At 43.1% G+C, this 20420-nt stretch overlaps 1 protein-coding gene and 1 long non-coding RNA gene across 12 annotated transcripts in view; one reads left to right on the forward strand and one right to left on the reverse strand.

The window, feature by feature from the left end:
• The window catches only part of LOC141573762 (uncharacterized), a 527901-nt gene that overhangs the window by 454618 nt on the left and 52863 nt on the right, over positions 1–20420 (forward strand). The gene's annotated exons all lie outside the window — the stretch shown is intronic.
• GRM7 (glutamate metabotropic receptor 7) overlaps positions 1–20420 on the reverse strand; it is a 769912-nt gene that overhangs the window by 54281 nt on the left and 695211 nt on the right. The gene's annotated exons all lie outside the window — the stretch shown is intronic.

Genomic DNA, 20420 nt, shown 5'->3' on the forward strand with positions numbered 1-20420 from the left:
GATGAGATCATGTGTTTGTATCAGGGACACCTTTTTCCTACTGATGGCTCTGTGGTCAAACAGCCTTTCTCTAAATATATAAGAATTTCCGTCAGACCTATTAGCTGCCTGGATAGTTCTTATTTCTTCAATCTGAGGCTCTGGAGAAGAAACTGAGAATTTTCCATCTCATGTGGAAGAAATACAGTTTTCCAGCAAACATTAATGGGGATGTATATGTCCTTGAATGCTTTCAAGGAGCTGCTAACTGTATAATATATAATAAATGTAAAATATAAAGACAAAACAATATGGAATTAAAGATCCTCTTGGTTGTGAATTAGACCGCATTTGAAAAGCTCATCTTTTCCTATTAGACTTTCAACTCTGATCTACCCTGTTGCCTACACTGTTCACGAAAGGCTGAGAATGGTCACAGAACTCAATGAACCGAAGTAACAATGCTTCCTTCCCTCTTGGTCAGCGTCGTCATCCCACTAATGAGGGTTTTGCAAACCATGAATATAGCCCGTCCGAGAAAGAAAGGGCCATAAACTGACCCATGGGATCGTGAGTCTTGTTCCTGTTTCTCTGCTCGAAAGCAAATGTTGCAGTTGAAGAAATCAGCCTGTAGTTTGTTTTTGTTGTTGACTATTTATATTTAACTATAATGTATATATGCTTAAGTGCACATGGAATTGTATGTGCCTGTACGTGTATTCACACGTGCTTTTCCTTAACCAAGACTACGCAGTGATTTAAGACTCCAAAAGCTGATGTTTATTTTAATGGAGTATTTACTGTCATTATTTTCAAGCTACAGCCCATCAAGACTTTGATATTTACTTTGAAATGTTTGCAGTTTCTGGTGACACTTCAGAAGTAGGTGAAAACCAATAGGAATGTCACTGACCAAATCCCTACGCCCTCAAATCCTCCGTGTGTCGCAGAGTGGTTACGAATGAGGAGTCCAGAGCCGGTCTGAGTTCAGTTCCCATTTACTGGCTCTGTGACCTTGGACAGGTGGCTTTGCCTCTCTGTGCCTCACTCGTAAGTGGGGCTGGTTAGATGAGTGCCTACCTCGTGACGTCGTCTTGATGATGAAGTGAGTTAGTACTTATAAAGGGATTAGGACAGGACCTAGCATGTGGTTAGTACCATGAACGTATTTTCAAATAAGTTATAGAGGTCTCAGGATACAACAGCTCCAGTCTGCAGGGACCGTATGGGTGTTGGTTCATGGGGATCCAACTCTGCGAAGCCCCGGGAAGGGAACTAAATCACTGTCTTTTTGGCCCCTGGTGGGACACTCACCTTTGGACTCTGAGTTTCCATCCCAGCATCTCCTTTAGTATACTGTCTCAGCAAATTCCAGCGTGCTTATTTTTAGTTTCATGGCTATTCCTGTTTGACCCAAGGCTTATTTTAAAATGCGTTACTCTGTTTAATTGTGGGCATTTCACACCATTTTACTTGATCTTCCTTATAATTTCTTTAGAGGTGTGAACCTTTAGAGGTTCTTGCACACATAGCTTTGCAGGTACCACCCCCACACCCCCCCCCCCCCCGCCAGGACTGGCCGTCCCCTGAGCCTCCTCCCATTGGCAGACTGAGCCCCATCGCCAGTGGAGAAAGTCCGTCTGAAAACGGTCAACCCTCGATGGCTGAGGCCTAAGGAAGGATGCTGGCTGCCTTGGAGTTGCCTCGCACTGGGTACTTGTGCCTTAACTTTATCACCAACCTAAATGACTTCCTAGAATGCAGCTTCTGTTCCTTGGTTGAATGTGGCTCTTCTACCAACCACCATGTGTACGTCAGCTTATATAACTAAGGGGCATTTAGGCAAGGGAGTCAGGGTCAAGCCAGCACCGTGTTTTTCACATTACCCTGGAACAGTAGTTTTCTTAAAGTCGGTGTACGGAATCCTTGGTTGAGACCATCTCTCAGTTTCCTCATTTGTAAAATGACGATAAGAATAGTTCACGTTTCAAATGGTGGCTTTGAAGATGTAATTCACTAATAAAGTGCTTAGCAGAATGCCTGGGAAGCACGTACCCATGAAATGTCAGCTGCTGATATTTATATTCTGCCGAATATTTCTATTAGGCTGTTGGGTGTCTTCCTTAATAACTGCTGTCATATATTTTAAACTTTTTATATGTGTCTTATTGATTAACTGGAATGTAGTGTCTACAAAACCAGGCCTGCTCACGTCTGGTCTGACTGACGTGTGCCAGCGAGCGCGCTATTAAGGACACAGCTCTGTGCTTACTCAGGCAAAGCCCAGCTGCACCTGTCCTGTGCGTTTCCTAGTCCTAGCCTTCCAGCTCAGTGTCAGGTCAAACCTGAATGCTTTCCGTGAAATGCCACTGTGGCTTGAGAAACTGGCCTGGCACTTAGGGTAACTTAAATTCTCCTTCTATAAGTTTCAACTGATAAGATACTAAGAAATTTGAAAACTCCATAGTACTAGTGAGTGAACTTTGAAACTTGCCAACTCTTCTGTGTCAGTTTCGGAATCAGTTTAATTGAAGACTATTTCGAGAGGTTTCAGGGCAAGCTGACCCCATGCTTTAAATTCACTGTTAGTTGTGTTTTCCAGATAGGCTGTGTGAGAGAGAGAGCTTACTTCTCTGCCCTTGGTGTGTTCATCCACTTAGCAGTTTGCCATTTTCAGTGAGATGCAAATGTGCCTCAGTACCCTGGGGGGATAGGCTCTAGGACACCTGGAGACACCAAGCCTGAGGATGCTTGAGTCCCTTATATAAAATGGTGCAGTATTTGCATAGAACCTACATACATCCTCCTGTGTATTCTAAGTCCTCTCTGGATTACTTAGTTATATTACAAGACCCACTGCGATGTAAATGCTATGTGAATTGTTGTAAATACAATGTAAATGTTATGTAAATCGTTGCCAGCACATAGCAAATTCAAGTTTTGCTTTTCGGAACTTTCTGGAAATATTTCTTTTCCCTGAACATTTCTGATCGGCAGTTAGTTGAATCCGTGAATGCAGAACCTGTGGGTACAGAAGGCTTGTTGTCCCACCAAGTGGCTGCACAGGCCAGGCACCAGGCAAATGAAGGCGAGCAGGAGAGGGCGTTCCCCCTGCCTTCGGGGAGCCACGTTCTAGCAGCAGGACGGATGCAATCCAGAATCAGCTAACGCCTCATTTATTAACTGCTCACCACAGCCTTTTTCTCAGAGTGTATACTGTTACCAGTTTTCTTCTCCTCTTGGCATGGCCTTTGCTCACCTGCTCTGCCTGGCACCCTGTTTGCGTTTGATGCTCAGTCCAGGGGTTCCTTGCACATAAAGCATCCCCACGTCCCCAGCTGCCCCGTCGGCCCCTTTGACGAGGTACAGCGCCAAACAGCACGCAGCCTGGCCTGAAGCGCACAGCCAGCTGTGCTGTGGCGCTTGCTTCAACATGCAGATTCATCCTGATGAGACGGACACATTAGGGAACGATTTGAGCCTAACACTGAGTTCGTGTTTGCAAACGTGCATTTCTTCCTCTAGAAACACCAGGTGAGCTCAGGAAACTGCACCCAGCCAAACCCCGCCCTGTGGGATCCACAAAATGCACACACGCCCAGGGCCTCAGACATCTGCCCGAGCCCCCTCCACAGTTTCCCCATGGATCACGATACTTCTGGCACCTGCTTCCATGAGCAAACTTTTGGTCCTTTTTTTATAAAGTTAAAGTGACATATTTACTGTAATATTTATGCATTTTGTAGCCATTTACCATGTGTAAAACCATGCCACCACTTTTATTAGATTCCTATCCTTTTAAAAATGTCACTGATGACATTTTAGCATGTCGTGTCCCTCGCCCACTTTTTCCCGTAAGCCTAGTGATTTTTATTGCACAGGTCTGCACAGCGTGGTGATCTTTACAAACATGTTTGTCTTGTTATAGCGAAACTGACTGGATAAGAAACCCGATCCCTGCCACAGAGTGTGCACTTACTAAGTCCTGGCTGAGCAAAGGCTCTGCACTTGAAGCAGGTGTTAGGTATGAGAAGTATCCTTGGCGTTCAACGTTGTTTTAAGAAAGCTATTATTTGTAGTCTGTTAGTTATTACTATGATTATTTTGCTGTTATTTGTGTGCCTCTGTTTCCTCATTTCTAGAGTGGAGATAATAATGACACTTATAAACTTTGATCCCAGTTGGGATCAAATTGCTTGACCGTTGTCAGATACACAGAGGAGTTCTTAACATGTAGAAACTGCTCAGTCAAGGGTGTCGGTATCACTGATTTATTTATTGGCTGGAACATAAAATGACTTGTTCTTTCTCCTCTAATTTTAATACATTTTGAAAGGACCATCTTTCCTATGGAATCCACTGAGTAACAACCTGTTTTAGGGAAAGACATCTCATTACGTTTGTTTCTATTTCGTTGGAAAGAATACGCAAACCCCTGTTTTACCTGTCACTGACTGTTTTATGGAAAATAACCAATTACATGCCTTTCCCAAGTGACAGCTGAGAACTGGGACAAGAAGGCTTCAGTGGAGTCTTTGGGAGAGACGGGAGAAGCTTCAGAATTCTCATGAGATCCCAAAGTCTTTACAATAAAAAGAAAAAATACGCCTAATATAGTCATGGTTAAGGAGGAAGCGTACGTTATTCTCTGAAAAATGTTTGAAACATTCTTACGTCTAAATTGAACTGAAAGTTCTTGGCAGTTAAGACCCATATTTTTGATCTTATCACTTGCACCATATTTTTGAGAAATAATAATTACAGTAATTGTATTTTAATATGGTTTTTAATTACAGTAATCATATTTTTGAGAAATAAAGACTACATATGGCTGGAAATGAGATAAGGATGTTCAGAGTGGGACTTCCTCAGTCATCCAGACGGGCAAGATGCTGAAAAGATTATTTCTTTTTATTATATTATATTATATTCTTATTATTGCTTTTGCTTAGTTATGAAATAATGCATGATGACAAAAGGATTCAGCATGATGATGAGAAAAAATATTGGGATTTTTTGGGAGGGAAAGATGCTTGCATCTTCTGGAAGGATGGTATAATGGAAAGACAAGATCTTTCTTGTTAGAACTGATTTCAAGCTTGGCGCCGGATGGTTGGCTGGCAACTTGGGACAAGTGACTTATCTGTGGCAAGTGATCATGTCAAAATTCAAACTATAAGCATTACACCCCCCAAAAATAGGATATACATTCTTTTCAAGTGCACATGAAACATTTTCCAGGATCGATCATGTACTTGGGCACAAAAGAAACCTCAACAATTTTAAGAAGATAGAAATTATCTCAAGCATCTTTACTGACCACAATGCCATGAAACTGGAAATCAACAACAGAGAAACAAAGAAGAAAAAAAGGAAAGCATGGAGATTAAACAATATGTTATTGAAAAAACAATGGATCAATGAGGAAATCAAAGCTGAAATTAAAAAATACCTTCAGACAAATGATAATGAAAGCACAACCACTCAAAACCTATGGGACACAGCAAAGGCAGTGCTAAGAGGGAAGTTTATAGCGATACAGGCCTTCCTCAAAAAAGAAGAACAATCTCAAATAAACAATTTAACCCACCACCTGAATGAATTAGAAAAAGAAGAATAAAAAGCCCCAAAAAGCAGCAGAAGGAAGGAAATAATAAAGATCAGAGAGGAATTAAATACAATAGAGATTAACAAGACCATAGAAAAAATCAACCAAACCAAAAGCTGGTTTTTTGAAAAAGTAAATAAAATCGACAAACCTCTGGCCAAACTCACAAAGAAGAAAAAAGAGAGAGCACAAATTAGCAAAATAAGAAAGGAAAATGGAGAAATTGCAACAAACAAAATAGAAATACAGAATATCATACGAGAATATTATGAAAAACTATATGGAACCAAACTGGATAACCTAGAGGAGATGGACAAGTTTCTGGAAACATACTGTCCACCAAAACTGAATCAAGAAGAATCTGAACACTTGAACAATCCGATCACTAGAAAGGAAATAGAAATGGCAATTAAAAACCTCCCTACAAATAAAAGTCCAGGACCGGACGGCTTCACCGGGGAATTTTACCAAACATACAAAGAAGAACTCATACCAGTCCTTCTCAAACTCTTCCAGACGATTGAAAAGGAGGGAATACTCCCAAACTCATTCTGTGAAGCCACCATCACCCTGATACCAAAACCAGGCAAAGACACTACAAAAAAAGAGAATTATAGGCCAATATCACTGATGAACATAGACGCCAAAATCCTCACCAAAATTTTAGCAAATAGAATCCAACAACACATAAAAAAGATTATACATCATGACCAAGTGGGGTTCATCCCAGGGACACAAGGCTGGTTCAACATACGCAAATCAATCAGTGTAATACATCACATCAACAAGAGAAAGGACAAAAACCACATGATCATCTCAATCGATGCAGAAAAAGCATTTGATAAAATTCAACACCCATTTATGATAAAAACTCTCGCCAAAGTGGGTATAGAAGGAACATATCTCAACATAATAATAGCTATATATGACAAACCTATAGCCAGCATAGTACTCAACGGTGAAAAACTCAAAAGCTTCCCACTAAAACCTGGGACAAGACAAGGATGCCCACTATCACCACTCCTATTCAACATAGTCCTGGAAGTCCTAGCCACAGCAGTCAGGCAAGAGAAAGAAATAAAAGGGATCCAAATTGGAAAAGAAGAGGTAAAAGTGTCATTATATGCTGATGACATGTTACTATATATAGAAAACCCTAAAAGGTCCACACAAAAGCTACTAGAGCTGATTGAAGAATTCAGCAAGGTAGCAGGTTACAAAATTAACGTTCAAAAATCAGTTGCATTTCTTTACACTAACGATAAATCAACAGAAGAAGAAAGTAAAGAAACAATCCCCTTTAAAATAGCACCCAAAGTAATAAAATATCTGGGAATAAATCTAACCAAGGAGGTGAAAGAATTATACTCAGAAAACTATAAACCACTGATGAAGGAAATTAAAGAAGACTTTAAAAAATGGAAAGATATTCCATGCTCTTGGATTGGAAGAATCAGTATTGTTAAAATGGTCACACTGCCCAAGGCAATCTATAGATTTAATGCAATCCCTATCCAATTACCCAGGACATATTTCACAGAGCTAGAACAAATCATAATAAAATTCATATGGAACCATCAAAGACCTAGAATTGCCAAAGCATTACTGAAGAGAAAGAAAGAGGCTGGAGGAATAACTCTCCCAGACTTCAGACAATACTATAGAGCTACAGTCATCAAGACAGCATGGTATTGGTACCAAAACAGACATATAGACCAATGGAACAGAATAGAGAGCCCAGAAATGAACCCACAAGCTTTTGGTCAACTCATCTTTGACAAAGGAGGCAAGAATATACATTGGAATAAAGACAGTCTCTTCAGCAAATGGTGTTGGGAAAACTGGACAGCAGCACGTAAAACAATGAAGGTAGAACACTCCCTTACACCATATACAAAAATCAACTCAAAATGGATTAAAGACTTAAACATAAGAAAAGATACAATAAACCTCCTAGAGGAAAACATAGGCAAAACATTATCTGACATACATTTAAAAAATGTTCTCCTAGAAGAAATAAAAGCAAGAATAAACAAATGGGACCTAATGAAACTTACAAGCTTCTGCACAGCAAAGGAAACCAGAAATAAAACAAGAAGACAACCTACGGAATGGGAGAAAATTTTTGCAAGTGAAACCGACAAAGGCTTGATCTCCAGAATATATAAGCAGCTCATACGACTCAATAAGAAAAAAATAAACAACCCAATCCAAAAATGGGCAGAAGACCTAAACAAGCAATCCTCCAAGGAAGACATACAAATGATCAAAAAGCACATGAAAAAATGCTCAATATCACTAATTATCAGAGAAATGCAAATCAAAACTACAGTGAGGTATCACCTCACACCAGTCAGAATGGCCGTCATTCAAAAATCCACAAATGACAAATGCTGGAGAGGCTGTGGAGAAAGGGGAACCCTCCTACACTGCTGGTGGGAATGCAGTTGGGTGCAGCCACTATGGAAAACAGTGTGGAGATTCCTCAAAAGACTAGGAATAGACTTACCATATGACCCAGGAATCCCACTCCTGGGCTTGTATCCAGAAGGAAATCTACTTCAGGATGACACCTGCACCCCAATGTTCATAGCAGCACTATTTCCAATAGCCAAAACATGGAAACAGCCTAAATGTCCATCAACAGGTGACTGGATAAAGAAGAAGTGGTATATTTATACAATGGAATACTACTCAGCCATAAAAACCGACAACATAATGCCATTTGCAGCAACATGGATGCTCCTGGAGAATGTCATTCTAAGTGAAGTAAGCCAGAAAGAGAAAGAAAAATACCATATGAGATCGCTCATATGTGGAATCTAAAAAACAAAAACAAAAACAAACAAACAAACAAAAACAAAGCGTAAATAAAGGACAGAAATGGACTCACAGACAGAGAATACAGACTTGTGGTTACCAGGGGCGTGGAGGGTGGGAAGGGATAGACTGGGATTTCAAAATCGTAGAATAGACTACACTGTATAGCACAGGGAAATATACACAAAATGTTATGATACCTCACAGAGAAAAAAATGTGACAATGAGTGTGTATATGTCCATGAATAACTGAAAAATTGTGCTGAACATTGTAATTTGACACAACAGTGTAAAATGATTATAAATCAATAAAAAATGTTAACAAATTTCTATAGTTTGAATTTTTTTTTTTTTTACCAGAGTATCTGACATAAAACCCTACCTCATTCCAGCACTACCATGGAGACCTTCTCAGCATTTTAAGTTTAAAGGGTAGCAGTGTGAGAAGTGCTCATGGAATGCAGTAGATGCCCACCTTCTGCAGATAATATTCATGCTATTTTATTTAGACCTGCTATCTATAAATAGGTCATATAAATAGATAGCCAAAATATGTAAAGAAAGACACACACACACACACACCCCAGATTATATGGGACACACTCTGTGGATGGGCATCTGGCGTGGAATTATATAAATAATGAGGCAACCAGATGATTATTGGACAAGACCTAGCTTTGCTGTTTCCTTTTTCTCATTTAGTATCTCCAGACAGACCTGACATTAAGTCTACACACAATTATATTATGTATTTGGAGGGACACAGATAAGCACTCCAGGTGAATGCACACCTGTTGGTGGAGCGTGAGATACGTGATTATGTCGTGCTTGGAATCACCGCGTCTCAGGACTCCTCTCTCCTGACCAGCAGCCTGACACTGTGTCTACGCCCGCACGGCGTCTTCACAGAGATGCTGTTATTCCCATTGGCCGCATCCTCGTGAAGTTCAGTGTTTTGCTCCCCAGGACATCCTAACAAGCTCAGGCCATCCTGATGGTTAACACTTCTGATTTTGCTCAGCACATACAAGCACAGCCTACACACACTGATGCACAGAATTTCTTTTTTTTTTTTTCACCAGTCCTGTGACCCCTCAGTTTTCATTTCAAGACTTTCCCCTCTCCACCCACAAGGTAGGAGTTCTACTCTTTCATGGAGCCAATACTGGTTCTCTTTGCTTTGCTGTGTTATCTAAAAGGTTACTTGAAATTCCTGCTGGTCCAAGAGCCCCAGAAATGTTAGGTCTCTTCCTTCCAGTGATTTAACATACAAAATGCAAAGCATTTTCCCCGTTAGCCTGGGGAGACACACTTCTGCCAGATTCCACTGGCTTGCTTTGAATCCTTGGCCATATTCATCAAGACTCAGCCAAACAGCATTTTGCAGGAAGTGGTGTCAGATCTTGTCTCCTAATGTGAAAAGGCCAGCTTGTACCTCCCTGGGGAATAGGCTAAGTTATATACGACGAGGTTCTGTACTACTCTGCAGGTGAACCCGGGGATTCAAAGGAAAAGTCCGAACTTAAAGTATTCCATTTCTAAAATTGTCATTTGAAATATTCCATTTCTGTAAGTGCCAAGCTGTCTAATCTTGCCAACTTTTAAAGTCATCTTTATATTTCTAGGGAATGTAAAAGGACAGGAATCAAATGAAAACACTGATGTCAAATTAACGGCTGAGAGAAAGAGACCATGTCTGCATTTCCTGGGAATAGTCAGTGTGTTTTGAGTTGGACTTGTAAAGTGTTCCTTGAAACCAGACCCAGGAGTGTCACTGACACACAGACCATGTCAGGTTCTTATAAAGAGGAAGCGTGTTCTTATCTCAGTTTTCAGAGCCACGGACAACGACCTTCTGATGAACCCTGACATGTTTCCACCATCACAATCCTCCGGCTCTTTCCTCCTGTTAGTTTTGTCGGTCTTCCTCTGTTCCTTTTGGACCGTATCTTTCCCACCTTCCCGCTGAGCTACGGTAGCTCCCTTCCTGCCCCTCAGGGTCTTCCTTTCCCTTTGCGTTAGCTCACACTACTTGTCCATGTATCGTCTTTGCTTCCCGGCTTTTCCGCTGCCACTGGTGCAGCGCCGTGGATGTGGATGGAGGCTGGCCCCTAACGTTTGTCCTGGCTGCGAAGTGTGCTGTGGTACCCACTTAGCAGGCGTCCCTGACTGATGGGCAGAGCATGCCAATAGCCGGAACCTCGGCCGGCTGGACTGCCCACCCGGGGGTAACCGGTGCTCTCAGCTCCTCAGCGAGGCCCTCAGCTGTGGAATGGGGTAAAGCCAAAAGGAGCAAATAACTGTGGTGAGACTGCCTGGAAAGTTGTAGATACACAGTCGCTCGGCCAGTGCCCCTAATTGGAACAGTGAGGGCTGTGAGACTGGGCGGGGAAATAACAGTCACCCTACTGAGAGAAACGGAACAAGAGGGAGTGAACCTGGCCAAGCAGCAGGGGCCGAGTGGCTCACGGTGTGGATCTCACCTTCACGAGGCCCATTCTCCCGTACTTTTGCTTCTAAGGTCGTGGGTCATGGATCTCATAAGTGCTATTTCTTACCCACTCGCTCCCGAGGGCCTGCAGTCTGGCCTCTGTCACCACCTCCTCTGACTCTGCCCTCTAAACCTTCCTAGACGGCTTCTCAGACCTGAGAGATTTTTTTCCAGCTCTCATTCCTCTTTAAAACTCAGCGTTGAAGACAGTGTATTGGCGGCCCCAGCTGCCCTGCCATATTAGCTCAACTTCTCATGATATTTAGATGAAGACAGAATCCTCAACATGGCCCACGGGACTCTGAGGGTTCCCCTTCCACCTTCCCTCATCTTCTCTAAGCCCTTCACACATGCAGTGCTCTGTCCATCCTCAGGACTCCTGCACATGCTGTTCCTCTGCTTTAGATGCTGTTCCCGCTCATCTTTCCCTGGTTACCTCCTACCTGTCTTTCAGGTCTCAGTCTTATTTCCTTAAGGATGACTTCACTGGCCTTCAGATGTAAACTATGCCCTTCCTCTGTTGCTTGTTTATAGGACATACTACTTCCCTTCATTACATCAGTCACAAATTATGCCCATTCATTTGAGTGTTTATGTAATAAATATCCCCTCAATAGACTGTCCTCCTGAGAGCACAGACCCTGCCCTTTGACCTCCTGTACACAGCTCCTGGAGCACGGTCAGGACTCATTCACAGTGGCTGAACAGAGGAACGAGCACAATCTAGGAAACAGACATGGAGGACAAGTGTGTGGGACCTGGGGTCACGGGCTCTGGGGCTGAAGGTGGGCTCTGCCGCTTACTGACAACTGTGGGGGCCTGAGGAGCTCGCTTGGCTTTTCCAGGCCTGGAGACTGACACTTACAGCCCGAGGTGAGGAATGACATCTACCCCCAGAGCTGTGGCCGAGGAAACGCCTTGTCGGTGGTCACGTTTGGCACAGTGCTGTCCTGGGCAGTTTATGCGTGTGTAGCAGCAGATAACATCACCATGCCCAGAGGCTCTGGGGCTCTGAAGGGGCATGATTTCTCCCCACTTTTCCAGGTGCTTTCCCCTCGAGTGGTTTCACTGGCCTCCCTTCTCCCTGAGTCCGACAGCTGGGGCACTCCTCTGGCCCAGCCGAGGCATTCAGGACCAATAAACACAGGAGATAAAATACAGAGATAAATTGTCCCTGATAATAGGAACAGAACCAACATATTTTGTGGAAATCAGGGAGGGAAGAGCATTCAGAAGTCAGCAAATCAAGGTAGGGACCATGTTTAATTTACCTTGGCATCTTTGTGTCTGGCATAGGAAACAGGTTCAGTGTATGCTGGAAGGATGAGATGGTCTTCACTCACGTGATAAATCCAAGCTAAATTCAAAGCCACTTACTCATCTCCATACCATGGCTCATCAGGTCCCCCAGCCACAATGGCCTCTTCCATATCCCTGAATATGCTGTGCTCTTCTGCCACAGGGCCTTTGCATAGGTTTTCCGCTTTCCTTGAAACGTCCCCCTCACCTACCTTGTTCTATTCATTTTTCAGATCTCCACTCAAGTATCACTTCTTCCTCTAAGGCTCTTCTAGCCAAGGCTAGGTATTACTATACTGGTATAAGCTCTCAAAGCAATCTTAATAACTCAGATGTAAACATCTGTGTGTGTATGATTCGTATCCATCTCCCCGCCTGGAAGAGTCTGCTTAGCTCACTGTTGCGTCGCCAGCGCCTAGCACTGTGGGTGGCAAATCCAAGGGGCTTCACTGATACTGTTAAGGAAGGAAGTCTTGGGGACACAAAGATAAGAGATGACAAAGTCTTTGAAGTCTTTGTCTGGTTTATCGCAGAGAACAGAGTCAGAAGGGTGCCTGACAGGCAGAAGAAACAGTGGGGTATTCGTGCGGACTGACATTCCTTGTAAGGAGTACTTTCCAAATGACCCAGGGAGGAATGGACTGTGTTGTCTGAGGGGCTGCCACGTACATTTCCTTACCCCGGGGTCATGTGTTCACTAAACAATAGAGCATAATTATCAACGGTGACTCCGTGACAGCCTGACGCAATAATCAGCACCCACAGCCCTGCCCCTTTTGGATGGGAGCTTTTCTTTCAAAAAGCCTGGGCTAGCACTCAGGTTAGCACCCAGTTGTCTCCTCACGATAGAAAATGAGATGGTTGCCATGACAACTCAGCGAAGAGTTCAGGGATTGAGGGTTTTTTTTTCTCTTTTTGACAAAAAGCTTCTGACTTTGACTTCACTGGTAACATAGATGCTTTTTTTTTTTTCAATTCTGATCCATCCTGGAATTTTTCTAAATCATTAATAAATATCATTTAAAAATCTACCTTTAGAAAGTGGGGTGGCTCAGACTACGATAACAGCAATTGTGGGGACTGAAGGGGGCAAATGCCAGATACACTGGGAGGGAAAAACCAAAGGACATGGGGGTGGGTTGGATGGGAAGATGGTAAGAGTGAAAGAGAAAGCAAGGGATCATGTTTTATATTCTACTTCCCTTTACGCAAACTGCAGGGTAGTAGCATCTTCATTCACGTCAACACTGCACAAACCCTAGAGTAGGTTTGAGCTCTCCTGGGGGGAAAAAAAAAGTTTCTGCCCCTCCCCAAGCCAGGGTGGACTGCTAAAAATATTTGCAAGGGATTTGAACTGATACCAGCACAGTGGGCTCCTGGGCTGTCTTCTGGGGTGCTAGTCCCCAGTAATTCTTGCCAGCTTTTATCTCCTCCACCCCAGTGAACTCTGATCCTCAACCAGTCACAGCCGCCCAAAGCCAATCCTTCACCGTAATTTACATTCATGGTGAAGATTTTCTCTCCAAGACTCGACCCTGTATTTATTCCTACTTGGAACTCTCAACCCTCTCTTCTTAAGAATAGGTTTTTTTTTTTCTTTTCTTGAAGACACGCAGCAGAGATCTGTGAAATGGTTAAATGACAAGCATGTGAGTAGACTGCTGTCTCCTGACACCCAGAAAATGCCTTGTTCATGTCCAGTGTCCTTACAATGTAATAAAAAAAAAATTCTTGGACAAGGTCTATCGTTTCATCTGGCTCTTGAAATGACACCATGCCAAACTTTGATATAGGCTAAGAAAAATGTGTGAATGAGTCTTCAAAAATAATTTTAAAGGCAAATTTTCTATCTAGTCTTGGCTTGTGGATCAACAGACATTGTTCATGGGAGTTGGATAAAGCATGAAAGGTCTTCTTCATAGTGAACTCTGTGATGTCTACAGAGATTCCAGGCCCTCGCATCAGAGGATCCTGCAGAAGAAGTTTCTGAAAAGGTTGTTCTCATCTGTGTAGAATTATGTGTTTTAACATAGAGATCACCGCCTTCATCAACCTCATAGGGCTGCTAAGATGATCAAACAGCATCTCCAGTCGTGGTGCAAATGGCGCTGCCCCTGTAACACTTGGCTCTGCACTGACGATCTTTGTCTCCGGAGTTGCCTCCAGCTACCTGGTTGCACAAATTGGACCTTCTAAGGGTTATTCTTTAAAATCTGCAATTTCCTCACATTTTACCCTTTATGTCCAGTCTGGTAATAGTATCTGTAAAATATTTCTGGAATCTGTTCTCTTCCCACTGCCCCAGCCCCAGTCTTAAACATGATTAATCAGTTAATACACTGAAGTACAGAGAACAGTGGGTACCACTTGTAAGTTCTCAAGTTGTAGCTGTGATGGCAGTGGCGGTGGTGATGAAGGCGATGATGTGATGATGCACTTTCACACTCTTCCTAGGGTGCTACCCTCGCATCCCAACTGGTTTCACTATATCCATTTTGCCTCCCTGTAAGCACTGAACAGAGTAACCAGAATTATATCTACAAAAACTGCAAATCAGATTACTTGGTCCCCTGTAAAACACCTTTCAAAGTTTTCCCATTGCTGTACAGTATCTGGACTAACTGCGTTTCCAACTGCTTGGCTATCTTTAATTTGGTTTCTGTGCACTGGCTTCTTGGGTGCTCCAAGCTCATTTCCGGCAAAGGGACTTAGCGCACGCCACACACGCCGTTCCGTCTGCCGTGTTATTTTGCCTGAGCCCTTCATCCGGCTAACTCCTAACTCATCTTGTAGGTTTGACTTTATGCATTTTCTCTTACAGACTCTCTGTGACCAACCACTGCTCCACTTCCTTGAATCGTCCCCTTCCATGATGTTCCCACATAGTAGCCTAGGTTTTGTTTAAATTCATGTTATAATCAGTAATTGTCAACATAATCATGGATTCATTTATCTCAACTCTTTCCTACTAGGATTTCAGACTTAATGATGGCAGGGATAGACCTGTAACAAGCGAGGACTTCACATACAGAGAGCAGGTCAGAAAACAGTTACAAAGTAAGGTACACATACAAGCATCCTAATGAGTAAAACTCTCTCTCTGAGCTGTGAATACATTTCGGGGAGATGTTGGTTCTTAGACTGAACACATTCAGAGAATGTTAAGCTAAAATCCTGAGACTCCAGAGAGCACACATGACTTGCGTACGGTCACAGTTAGTCAGGGAAAAAGCTAGGGTGTTAGATGAAGTCTTTTGACTGTAAAGCTCATTTTACTGCACTGCAATACACATTCAACTAAAAAGCCTGTTTAATAAAAGAGTAGATCAGAAGGACTATTGACTGTCTCATTCTTCAAAGCTTTAATTGCCAGTGCTTAGAGAAACAAACATCTCTTAAGTATTTCTGAAGGGAACTGACAGAAAATTCCCATGCTTTGGCACAGACAGTGTATTTGTGTAAGCGTGTTTTATAGTTAAGTCCATAGTCCCTACTAAGAATAATGGGCAAACATCCTGTGTGTGAGACTGAAAGTGTGTCCAATTTCCTTGCCAAATCCAGCTTCTGGTCAAGAGGATTCAGCTTTGCTGCCTTTTTCCTGACTGTGCACACACTTCCACCCAGGCAAATCCCCCAAATAATAAAAGGTGAGCTTGGGCAGGCAGGAAAAAAAAGGACAAAAAATAAGTAATACGCAAATGGAAGGCAGACGCTGTCTGAGGCGTGAATAGGCTGTAATGTCTGATGCTTCTGCCGACGTGTGTATGATATGATGAGCGACTGTAGACGGTCAGGAGTAGACCAAGGAGACCAGGTGTGGGGAAGAGAGGGGAATCAAGCCACATCAAAAAGGGAAATTGAAATTCTCTGATTTGCAAGTAAACACTGAAAGTCCCAGTGTCTTCTCCTTTGTGTGGTAGGGCAGGACTCCACCTCCCTCCATTCACTTCCTAGCTGTTCAGCTTGTCCGTAAGATGGAATAAATAAAGGGCACTTGGCAATTCCTCTCCAGGAAGAAACTCTCTGCGCAGAAGATGAATAGAGATGCTGAAAGGCGAGGCAGCCCTGCAGTGGGAGAGGCCTGGCCCCTCTGTGGACACAGGGAATGGTTCTGAAACAGGGACCACACGTACCAGAGGATGGAGACCTAGCACTGGCACCCCGGGGACAGTGAGCCGAGGGCATTAGGAAGAGGACACAAGGACATTTATTCCCCAGTGACCGTAAGAGAGACGCAGCCTTGGGGTGGCCGCAGACGCAAGGACCTCTGCCTGTCACGGAGCTGGGGGGCTCACCGGCTAGAGGAGGGGAGACTGCGCGGGCAGGGGGAGGTAGCTGCAGCCCGAAGGAACTGGGCATTTATTCATCTTTCTGGACACTGGGAGGCTTGGCTGGCTGGTTACAGAGTGTTTAATAATGAATTATCCTGCCTGCTCCTTCTACTAAAAAGCTGTTGGGTAGAGCAAACACTCATTAGTGTTGTTTCAGGCCCCTTGTGGTCGGAAAATGATGCTTTTTGTGTTAAGACTTAGGACCACCAAATAGAGACATTCATGGTGTTGAGAGAAGGTCAGAACCAGAAAACCTGAATTCTCATTTCCGTTCTGCCACTTAGTAGTTGTGGAATTTGGACAAAGCCATTTGTAAATACATTTGTGACAGTGTCTTGCTAGCTTCACCTTTGACCCTCAGAAATGTGTCTACTTTCTCAAGCTCACAACGTTTAAAAAAATAAAACCTAGAGTCTCCATTTTATGCAATGAATTGAGGAAAGTTAAGCCATGATTTGAATAAAAATTGAATTTTGAAATAACCAGTATACCCACAGTGTATAAAAGTGATGAATAATTATAGGCCAGTATTTTATACGCATTATAAACAATTAGTCATGCATGACTTAAACAAAACGTATTAACCCTGGATAAAGGAACCAGGAGAACAGGGGGTGACAGACGCCACGCCATACCACACAGCGGGGTCCCCCCTCAGGGCTGGGGGGTTTACTCCCGCAGGTGCCGGTGGTCCTCTTTGGGAACTGCCTTGTCCGAAGAGACTCCCGCTGCCTAAGGTTCTGCCCCTTCTCCAGGGCAGTCCACAGACAATCCCTGGGGGAAGCTGGGAACGACGCTTGGCCCCCGGCCCCCGGAAGGGACAGATTCGAAGGGTGGCTTCAGCTGAGACCCTGTTGCGTCTGCTTCACAGCACAGCTTCTCCCTTGGCCCATCCCGTGTCTTTCTCCCCACCTGTTGGCGTTGATACCACAGGTGCTCCCGAATAAACCTGGTCTTGTGCTGCCAGAGAGGCCACCTGAGACTTGGCGTATCACTGAGAACTCTATTGTGCATCTGTTCTAATCACAATCAAGAACTTCCGTAATACAACTCGTTCCGTAAGTCCTTTTGCAGCCTTCGCCCCAAAGACCCACTGGGCACCCCTGCAGCAGTTACAGAGCGTGCTCTGCAAAGTCAGCACGTGTCAGACAGAGTGGACCTCCCCCCCGGTCTTGTCTGTCCTCTCCTCTCGACTGTGAACCGACATGTTTCCCTCTTCCTCATCCAGATGTAATGTAAGTACAGACACACATACAGTTCCCCCCAGGTTTTATTTTTAAAACTTTCAAAATTTCAGAAACTTTGATATAGGACAGAGAACATCTGTATAGTCCTCACTGAGATCCCATCACATTGTGTGTTTTTAATTTCTCCTTTTGCCAATTAGTTTTAAAGTCATGTACATATGACATTTCATTCTTTTTCATTTCCATACTCATCACTTAAGGAAATGGACATTATGCTACACAGTCACAATACTCTAACGACACCTAAGAAATTCAAGACTAATTCCATCATGTTATGTAATACATACGATGTCATGTCCCCTCGCACACATCATCTCCTAAAGCTTCCTCGTGCCCATTTCAAATCTCTTCATGCCTCCCCCTATCTCCAAGCAACCACCGATCTGCTTTCTGTAAACAGGATCATGATATGTACTCTTCTCCGTTGGGCTACTTTAATTCAGCTTCGTTATCTGGAGATTCAACAACGTTGTACGTCGCTGAGTGCACAGCGGTCCATTCCTTTTTACTGCTGAGTGGTATCCACTGTCTGGGCCCACCACATTCATTTAGCCACTCATCTGTCATTGACGTTTGGGTTGTTTCCAGTTTGGGGCTGTTATGAACGTCACACATAAGACTTTGTATGCGTACGCATTCATTTTACTTCGGGGAAATCTCTAGGAGAGGAAGGGCTGGACCAGGGAGTATGTAAACAACTAACATTTTAAGAAAGTGCCAAGTACTTTTCAAAATGGCAGTATTATTTTCTATCCTTATCAGCAGAGTATGAGAGTTCCAGTTCCTCTGAACCTTTCCTAATGATCAGTGTGGTCAGTCTTTTTAACTTGTAGCCATGCCAATAGGGGTGTAGTGAAATCTTATTTTATTGGCAATTTCCTAATAACTAACTATATTCAGCAGATTTCATGAGTTTTTTTTTTTTTGTCATTTGCGTGTCTTCATTGGGGACATGTCTGTGCATATCTGTAAGCCATTTGTTTTTTTATTGTCTTGTTTTCCTATTGCTAACAGTTGAGAGTTTCGGATTCTAGACAAAGGCCTTTATCAGATACATATTTAGCAGAGATTTTTCTCCTACTCTGTGGTTTGTCTTTTCATTCTCTTGATACTGTCTTTTGAAGAGCAGAAGTTTTCGATGTTGGAGAAGTCCAATTTTTAATTTATTTTCTTTTATAGCTTGTGCTTTTGGTGTGATGGTTAGGAACTCTTTGCCGAGCCTAAGGCCACAGAGCTCTTCTATGTGTTCTAGAAGTTTTACCGGTTTAGGTTTTATGTTTCTATCTATAATACATATATAACTCATATATATGGTAGTAGATATGGATCTAAGTTCTTTTTTGGATATGAATATCATTCTTGGACAATTTGTTAAAAAGGCTGTACCTTCTCCGCTGCATTCCCTGTGCACATTTGTAAAAAAATTAGTTGTCCATACATGTGTGGGTTTATTTATTGGATTCTCTCTTTAGTTCCATTGATCTATATGTCTTTCTTTATACCAATATCATCCTTTAATGCTATAATAATTCTTAAAATCAGATGATGCTACCTCTCCAACTCTGCTGCTTTTCAGAGTTGTTTTGGCTGTTCTAGGTTCTCTGTATTTCCACATGAATTTTAGAATCAACCTGTCAATTTCTCTAAGAAGCCTTTTGAGATTTTGATTGGCATTGGATTGAATTTATAGAATAATTTGGTAAGAATGAGCAGCTCAGCAGTACTGAGCCTTCCACCTCCTCAGCAGTGTGTGTCTCCCAGTTATTTAGGTCTGCTTTAATTTCAGCGATATTTTGTAGTTTTCAGTATACAGGCATGCCATACTTTGTAGTTTTTCAAGACATTAACTTTTTGGAGGATATCAAGCCCACCTCAGTATCTTATAAAACATCGTACATTTTGATTTGTCTGTCTTCTTATAATTAAATTCAGGTCCAATGTATTGGTCAGGAACATTTCCAGGTGGTCTTGTAGGCAGCGGAGTGCATCCAGTCGGAAGCCCACATGTCAGGCTGTCCTGCTACTGGTGATGCTGTTTGACCACACAGTGCAGGTGGGGACCAGCAGGTGTCACCATTATAAAGGTGCAGTTTACCTTGGGAACTGGAAAATCATCTAGGAGTGATACGGGGGACAGATGCTTTTTAAAATGTTAAGCCATAAAGTTCTGTATTCATCCCTCGGTATCTGTGGGAAATTGGTTCAGGACCCCCATGGAGACCAGAGGCTATGGATGCTGCAGTCCCTTACGTACAGCGGCCCAGCGTAGTCAGCCCGCTGCGTCTCTCGGCTACAGAACGTGCGGCGCAGCAGAGGGCGGGCTGCAGTTGATGCTTCTGCGCTGACATGTGGCTGTTTTTATCTAGACTCTTTCTTGGTGAACAGAATTCCAATTTCGTCCCTAAGTTAGAAGAGGCTAATAGTTCCTTTGCCTTTATTCCCTAAAATAATACATCACCAGGAATACTGTGCCCCTAGGAAGGGTTCCCTCACCCCAGTACCAAACGCTCAGTGACTGATGAGGGGCGCAGGTTCATCTGGAGGAAACGGGGGTGAGCCCCCATGATACCAGGTTAAAGAAAGCAAAACCCTTACTCTTTTCGAAAACCCCTCTCAAGGTGTTGACAAAACGAGTTCGGGTCCAA

Source organism: Camelus bactrianus, chromosome 17 (assembly GCF_048773025.1).
Source record: "Camelus bactrianus isolate YW-2024 breed Bactrian camel chromosome 17, ASM4877302v1, whole genome shotgun sequence".
NCBI lineage: Eukaryota > Metazoa > Chordata > Mammalia > Artiodactyla > Camelidae > Camelus > Camelus bactrianus.